Genomic DNA, 9,160 nt, shown 5'->3' with positions numbered 1-9,160 from the left:
CGACCTTGGAAGGCTAGGATTTGCATCTAGGATGGAAGTGTAGTCGTTGATCGTCGCACACCTTCGTTTTGGTAGCCATGGGGAAGGCCGACATTGCGCGGCAAGGTGGTTGGCATGCCATTGGCACATGTGGCATGGCATGCCTTGGCGCGGTTTGGCGTGGCCAAAACTAGGGTTTTGGGCCAAAGGTTACCATGCGTTGTTTGGCGACCTTGGACGGCTAGGATTTGCATCTAGTATGGAAGGGTGGCCGTTGATCGTCGCACGCCTTCGTTTTAGTAGCCTCATAGGGAAGGCCGGCATGGTGTGGCGCGTCAATGTGGTTTGCATTCCATTGGCACATGTGGCATGGCATGCCTTAGAGCGCTTTGGCGTGGCCAAAACTAGGGTTTTGGGACAAAGGTTACCATGCGTTGTTTGGCGACCTTGGACGGCTAGGATTTTCATCTAGGATGGAAGGGTGGCCGTTGATCGTCGCACGCCTTCGTTTTAGTAGCCGCATGGGGAATGCCGGCATGGTATGGCACGACAAGGTGGTTGGCATGCCATTGGCACATGTGGCATGGCATGCCTTGGCGCGGTTTGGCGTGGCCAAAACTAGGGTTTTGGGACAAAGGTTACCATGCGTTGTTTGGCGACCTTGGACGGCTAGGAGTTTCATCTAGGATGGAAGGGTGGTCGTTGATCGTCGCACGCCTTCGATTTGGTAGCCGCATAGGGAAGGCCGGTATTGTGTGGCGCGGCAAGGTGGTTGGCATGCCATTGGCACATGTGGCATGGCATGCCTTGGCACGGTTTGGCGTGGCCAAAACTAGGGTTTTGGGCCAAAGGTTACCATGCGTTGTTTGGCGACCTTGGACGGATAGGATTTTCATCAGGATGGAAGGGTGGATATTGATCGTCGCACGCCTTCGTTTTGGTAGCCGCATGGAGAAGGCCGGCATGGTATGGCGTGACAAGGTGGTTGGCATGCCATTGGCACATGTGGCATGGCATGCCTTGGAGCGGTTTGGCGTGGCCAAAACTAGGGTTTTGGGCCAAAGGTTACCATGTTTTTTGGCAACCTTGGACGGCTAGTATTTGCATCTAGAATGGAAGGGTGGTCGTTGATCGTCACACGCCTTCGTTTTGGTATCCGCATAGGGAAGGACGGCATGGTGGGGCCAAGGCCAATAGCGCGGATAGCTTGGTATAGTGTGGCCAAGGGTTTGGTACGGTTGGCTTGGTATGGTGTGGCCAAGGAAAGGTGCGGTTGGCTTGGCATGGTGGGGCCAAGGGTTTGGCATGCCATTGGCGCATGGTGCGGCTAGCATGGTTGGGGCCAAGGCAAGGCGCGATTGGCTTGGCATGGTGGGGCCAAGGGTTTGGCATGCCATTGGCGCATGGTGCGGCTAGCATGGTTGGGTCCAAGGAAAGGTGCGGTTGGATTGGCATGGTGGGGACAAGGGTTTGACATGAAATTGGTGCATGGTGCGGCTAGCATGGTTGGCATGCCTTGGCGCGGTAGACGTGGCTGGCATGGTTTGTCGTTGGCACAGTGGTGCGGCTGGCATTGTTGGCATGCCTTGGCGCGGAGATGTGGCTGGCATGGTTTTCCATTGGCACAGTGGTGCATGGCATGGTTGGCATGCCTTGGCGCGGAGATGTGGATGGCATGGTTTTCCATTGGCACAGTGGTGCATGGCATGGTTGGCATGCCTTGGCGCGGAGATGTGGCTGGCATGGTTTGCCATTGGCACAGTGGTGCGGCTGGCATGGTTAGCATGCCTTGGCGCGGAGATGTGGCTGGCATGGTTTTTCATTGGCACAGTGGTGCGGCTGGCATGGTTTGCATGCCTTGGCGCGGTAGCATGAGAATTAGGGTTTGGTATGTACGAAGATGATGCCGGTCAATACTAAGGGTTCTGCCGTGGAACATGACACATGTATATAAAAAAAAGGTACCCTGCTAATTCTTACGTAGGTATGTTGAATGATTCAATAAATGCTCTAGTGGTTGTAGTGACGTCATGTCAGATGTAAGGTTTTACGATTTTAACCCTAAGATAAAAACCACCATCAACACTATGTTATTTCTTTTCCGCATTATATTTTGTTATATAATTGAAATATCACAGGTTGTGCATTTTTCAATCAATTAGAATATCCGACCTTTTGGTTGTTGATTTAAATTGACTGAAACTTGGATATTGGTCTTTGGTACCATCCAAGTTATCTCTCCTTGATAAAGACTCGCAGATTTCTATTTGGTTGAGTATAGATCAAATCGAGAGATTGAGATATAAACTCGCAGAAAAGGTTGGATGAACAAATATAGAGCAATTCTGATCTTGTTGTGGAAATAGAAATACTTAAGGATTTGAAACCCATTATAAATCCTTTATTGGATGTGACTAACTCCAGACGTTCTTCTCTGAAGAATGATCATATATCAGGTAATAAACAACGAGTAAATGTTGTGAAAACTGATGTGAATCAGAACTACTCTATCAAACTAAAAGGTGTTGGCTCATGTGATTCCTATAATCGCTTTCAACATGTTTGTGTGTATTTTCAAAAGAGATTAAAAGTTTCAAGTAATCTTCACAAGAAAACTAAGCAACCCGTGGCATCTCTAAAAAGACATACAAAACTATCAGGAAATTCTAAACAGAATAGTACTAATAGCATGGGAGCTTTTGCTTTAAAATCAACATCACCCTTACAATGGTTTCTTGACAGTGGATGTAGAAGACATATGGCGGGTGATCTCACTTGGTTTATTTCTTCAAATGACTATGAAGGTGGACCAGTAACATTCTGAGATGGGAGTTGTTGCTACATAAGCAAGAATGGAACGATCAAATTACCAGGCGTACCTGAAATTCATGATGTAGTCTACGTAAAAGGTATGACCGCAAATCTTCTTTCTATTAGTCAAATCTGTGACAAAGGCCATCGAGTTGTCTTTAATGCAAATGGATGTGACATTGTAGACAAAACTGGGAAAGTAATTTTTCAGGGAATTCGTGGCAAAAATAACTATTTTCTTCCGGATACTCAGTTCAGCAATTGTTGCAATTTGACTAAAGTGGAATCTACACATCTTTGGCATGAGTGTTTTGGTCACATCAACTATCATCTTCTAACTAAGATCATTAACAAAGAACTTGTTAGAGGCGTTCCTAAAATCAATGCAAAGATTGAAGGTGTATGTGGTGCCTGTCAAAAGGGTAAACAAACGAAAGTTCACCATAAATCATCTCGAGATATTCTCATTAAAGCTCCACTTGATTTTATTCATATGGATCTCTTCGGGCCAATTCAACAACCCACAGTTGATGGTAAGAAGTATGCTTTGGTTATGGTAGATGATTACACCAGGTTCACTTGGGTTGCATTCTTATCTCATAAGAATGAAACCCTCGATGAATTCAAGATTATTGTAAATAGAATCCAGAAAGAACAAGGTCGCAAACTAAAGAAGATTAAAAGCGACCGTGGAACTGAATTCAAGGACAACAAGGTGTTTGAATTCTGTGACGAACTGGGAATTACTCAACAATATTCTCCACCCATTACTCCTCAAGCTAATGGAGTTGCAGAAAGAAAAAACATAAACATCAGGAAATGTCCAAGATAATGCTCCATAACAAAAACTTACCTTCAAGGTTTTGGGGAGAAGCTGTCTTTACAGCATGCTATTTGATCAACTGTGTCTACTTATGGTCTAAAACCCTCAATACTCCTTATGAGTTGTGGTACGGTAGAAAACCCAACTTGCGCTATTCTAGAGTGTTTGGTAGTAAGTGAAATTTTTTAAAAGATCTAGAACAGAGAGGTAAATTGGATACCAAAATTGATGAAGGTATCTTCCTTGTCTATGCTTCTGATAGTCATGGTTTCCGAGTATTTAATCTCAGAACCCAGGTCATGATGGAGTCTGCTAATGTTATCATTGATTATATTAGTAAATTTCATCATGATAAACCTCCCGCTGAATTGCCTCCAACTGAGACAATTGAGAAAGTCAAAGAAATACCAGATTCAGTTGAAGTCATCCCAAATGTTACTGATCCTAATATTTCTAGTGACGAGGAGAAGAGCACTGATCAGGCTGCTCCTGAAGAATAAGAACGTGTCCCTCCACGACACCTCTGGGTTCAGAGGAATCATGATACCAACAGTATTATTGGAGCAAGAGATTATACAGCTAAAATTAGAGGACAACTTCAAAATATGTGCAATTTTGGTTGTTATCTGTCACAAGTAGAACCAAGAAATATTGATGAATCTCTTAGCGATCCCTTATGGGTGAATGCAATGCATGAAGAGTTAAATCAATTTCAGAGACAAGACATATGGGAACTTGTACCTTGTCCCTCCAATATTAATATTTTTGGTACAAAATGGATATTCAAGAACAAGTCTGATGAATTTGGCACAATTGTCAGAAATAAAGCCAGACTTGTCGCTCAAGGATACTCACAAATTGAAGGTATCGACTTTGATGAAACCTTTTCTCCTGTGGCACGCCTTGAGTCCATTAAACTTTTATTAGCTCATGCTTGTTTTCTCAAGGTCAAGCTTTTCTAAATGGATATTAAATCTGCGTTCCTAAACGGAATCTTAAAGGAGGAAGTCTATGTTGCTCAACCTAAAGGATTTGAAAACCTTGATTTCCCAGATCGTGTCCTTAAGCTCAAAAAAACATTATATGGGTTAAAACAAGCACCTAGAGCCTGGTTTGAAAAATTTACCACTTCTCTTATTAGGAAAGGTTTTTCAAGAGGCGGAGCTGATAAAACCTTGTTTACCAAATGAAGTGGGAAAGATGTTGTCATTACTCAAGTCTATGTAGATGATATTATCTGTGGATCAACTTCTGAGAAACTTGCAAGGGATTTCCAAGTCTCACTTGCTAAAGAATTTGAAATGAGCAATGTTGGTGAATTAAAGTTCTTCTTAGGATTGCAAATTCAACAACATAAGGATGAAATTTACTTATCCCAGGAAAATTATGCAAGGGATCTTGTGACAAGATTCGGCCTGGATAAGTCATCTCCAAAACTGACACCTATGCCCACTACTGGTAAACTGCACAGAGATGAGAAATGAGTAAAAGTAGATCAAAAATTGTATCGATCTATTATTGGTAGCCTTTTATATCTTACATCTACTAGACCTGATATTTCTTTTAGTGTTGGTTATTGTGCTAGGTTTCAGGATAATCCAAAGGAATCTCATCTTGCAGCTGCAAATAGGATCATACGATATGTCAATCACACTGTCGGGTATGGTCATTCTTAAACTTTTGATACTAACACTGACTTTTCTGCCTATTCAAATGCTGATTGGGAAGGATGTGTAGAAGACAGAAAAGTACATCAGGGGGATTCTACTATGTAAGACTGAATCTTGTGGCTTGGCATAAAAAGAAACAAAATTCACAATCCTTGTCTACATGCGAATCAGAGTATATTGTTGCTGGGTCATGTTGTACTCAACTTCTATGGATGAAACGAATGTTGGATGGCTATGGAGTTGAAAATGGAATAATGAAGATCTTTTGTGATAACTCTAGCACGATTCGTATTACTGAAAATTCTGTTGAGCACTCAAGAATGAAGCACACTGACATAAGGTACCATTTTATTCGATATCTCTATGAGAATGGTATCATAAATATGGAATTTGTTCCTTCCGAACAACAATTGGCTGACATTCTCACCAAACCATTAGACACTGCTACGTTTCAACACCTGAGGCGGTCTATTGGTGTTGTTCTGGTTCATTAGTTGTTTCCATGACTCTTTCCCCTATGTTTATCTCGATATTTTGGGAAATTGAGTTAGAACTCCAGTAAGTGTTTGCTTCAGGTTTGCATTTGTTTACATAGGTTGATTTTTTGTTAGGTTGTTTAGTATGAAATCCTTCTTTTCTTTTGAAATTAAGGTCGCTCTTGTTGTTCTTTCGGGAATGACATTTTATGGGGGAGAGTTCTTAATTGAACTTGTGCTTAATTGCCAAATCTTTGTGGGGAGTGCTGATGTGGAATATTATAGGAGTTATCTTGTATCTTTAAACTCCTTGATGAATGCATTTAGCTTCAGCTTTATGATTGCATCTAAATAAGATGATATATGCTTTCTTTTGTTCATGAAATGTCTTTTTTGGAAATTTCATTAGGATCTCGTTCTTGTACCTTTGCCAATTTTATTGACAAAAAGGGGGAGAATTAATATGTAGTTCACACTACAAATACATATGGTTTTCGGATCATTATGCAAGGGGGAGTGCTTTCCATATGAGATGGAGTATTGACTAAGGGGGAGTGACATACCACCATAGTATTGTTGTTAAAGTTGTGATACAATTGAACTTTGACGATGTGTAATGATACTATGACACTGTATATCAATGATTGAGAACTCTTGTTTTCTCGTTATTATAGCTACGGATTTTCAACAACGATGATGCTAAACTTACAACATTTGGGATCATTGGAGTACTTGGAAGTGACGAAGATTTCAAGTAATTTTGAAGATTAGGCATGTGGAATAGGAGCTAAAAAAGTTTATTTATATATTTTTTGTATTCCATATGTATTGATAGTTTTGTCACTAAATTGACAAATGGGAAGATTGTTAGAGCATTGCTCGGTCGAACTCGCATGTGTTTATATCTCAAGCATGTTTGTCAATGTTAGTGATCAAAACTATAAGTCTTGATTTCTAGTCTACTATAGCTAAGGTCTCGGACTAGGATAGAAAGTCTAGTTGAGCTCAAGAACTCCATGGCAATCATCATACAAGATGAAGGACTACTCAAAGAATTGGTGGATCTTCATCGACTAAAAGGTATGTGGATACTTGAACTTATCTATCAATCAAAAGTCTATTTATCTCCTATCTTGAGACAAAATTCGTTTTGCTATATATACTTAGATAATACACATTTAGTATTTCGAGCCGAGTTTACCTCGCCTATCTATTTCTCAAAATATGTGTTGGTAAATCTTTCGCTTTAGCCAAGTTCATCTTTACCTAGTGACGAAAGTCATGTTATGTTTCAATCACTTTGAAAATTTCTCTGACAAAAATGGTTTGTGAATAACAACTATATAACGTCCTCTGAGAATGTTTCAATGATTGAAAAGAGAGTTTAGACTATGTAACCATTTGGAGGATACAAGCTTTATTATGGAAACACATATATGTATAAGTCTTTATTACTTGAACCGAAGTTTACGAACTTTGTTGATCAACTGAACGGAGAAGTGCGTGAGCTAAGTCCGCGAACCCAGTCCACGAACTGGCGAAGTTCTCAAACCCGAGAATTTCTGCTGGAGTTTGTGAACTCCATCCGGGAACTTAAGTACGCGAACCCAGTCCGCGAACTTGAGTAGGTTATGTCTAAAAACGATGTTTAGTGAACTTATCTTTATAAACTAAGGAATGCAATTGCAAACCGTGGCTATAGAGTTCATGAACCGATTCATGTGAATCAAATCTTTTTTGTTTCATTTGTGTCTTGTGTAGTACATAAGATTTCCTTGCATTTGAACAACCTCTAACTATTTCATTTGAGTCATTTGAACTAGTTGTGGTGAAGAAGAATATGGTTGATATGAAAGTAATCATATGGATAACCATTTGGTTAACTATTGTTGAACCAACTAATGTACAAGTTTGGGTACGGTTACACAAGCCCAGGAACGTGCATTTCATTTATGTATAACAAGCTATGTTTTCGATCTAACGGTTGATAAATATTAACTTGAATCCAAATCAGGTTTTCATCTAACAGTTAATATTGAATGTTTTATTACCAAGCTAACATTGATTGCAAAACCTGATTTGAAAGACTATATAAGGGAGAACTCTAGCAACTGGGAAACCTAATCCCCACACATTTTGTGTGATACTAGTTGTGCTAAGCTAGAGTCCATTCTCCTTTAACCTTTGGTTTCTTCTTCTAAACCAGGTTAACGACTTAAATACTTCATTGGGATTGTGAAGCCGGACTGATACTAGTTTTCTTGTAGTTGTGTGATCTGATCTTGCTGTTTTTATCGTACGAGTACAATTGTAATAATTGGCTTGAGATTTCTATCTCCGATAGGTAAGATAAAAAGTAATCACAAGCGTCTTCGTCTCATCGTTTTTGATTCCACAATATCTTTTTTCGCTGCGTCGATTAAGACTATTGTGAGGTGATTGATAATACTAGGTTGTTCTTCGGGAATATAAGTCCGGATTATCAATTGGTTCATGTTAACCTTGATTTATCAAAAGACGTAACAAAACTCGTAGGTATATTCGTGGGAGACGGATTTATCTATTATCATAGACTTTTCTTTGTGATACATATTTGTTTATTAAAGTCTTCGACTTTGGGTCATAGCAACTCTTCGTTGTGGGTGAGATCAGCTAAGGGAATCAGGTACGTAGCATCCTGTTGGGATCAGAGACGTATGAGTATAATTGTACCTTGGATCAGTGTGAGATTTGTTGGGGTTCAACTACAGTCCTGGCCGAAGTTAGTTTGGAGTAGGCTAGTGTCTGTAGCGGCTTAATACAGTGTATGTTCAATCTAGACTAGGTTCCGGGGTCTTTCTTCATTTGCGGTTTCCTCGTTAGAAAAATTCTGGAGTCTGTGTTATTTCTTTTCCGCATTATATTTTGTTATATAATTGAAATATCACAGGTTGTGCGTCATTCAATCAATTAGAATATCCGACCTTTTGGTTGTTGATTTAAATTGATTGACACTTGGATATTGGTCTTTAATACCATCCAAGTTATCTCTCTTTGATAAAGACTCGCAGATTTCAATTTTCTTGAGTATAGATCAAATCAAGAGATTGAGATATAAACTCTTTGATATACTTTTTTATCTAGATTGAGTCTGACTGTCTAGTAGATTCTCTAGAAAGTATATTGGAGTTTGTCCATACAGATTGCTAAGCGATATATTGGGTGTGGTTGTTAGACCCCCGCTTTTTCATGTACAATTCTGGCATAAACCAAGAAATGGTCGTTCCAGGAATGCTTCGGTCACAAAGTGAAGGAGAAGGGTTGGTCTTAGGAAGGGAAGCGAAGAAAGTGTTGAGACTAGAATAGTTGATTCCGGAAGTGTGGGTGTTTCGTGACTTGTATCAGAAAGTTGAACTGGCTAG

The sequence above is a fragment of the Papaver somniferum genome, unplaced genomic scaffold (genome assembly GCF_003573695.1).
Source record: "Papaver somniferum cultivar HN1 unplaced genomic scaffold, ASM357369v1 unplaced-scaffold_123, whole genome shotgun sequence".
Lineage (NCBI taxonomy): Eukaryota > Viridiplantae > Streptophyta > Magnoliopsida > Ranunculales > Papaveraceae > Papaver > Papaver somniferum.
The sequence above is the reverse complement of the archived record's forward strand: the minus strand, read 5'-3'. Positions refer to the sequence as shown.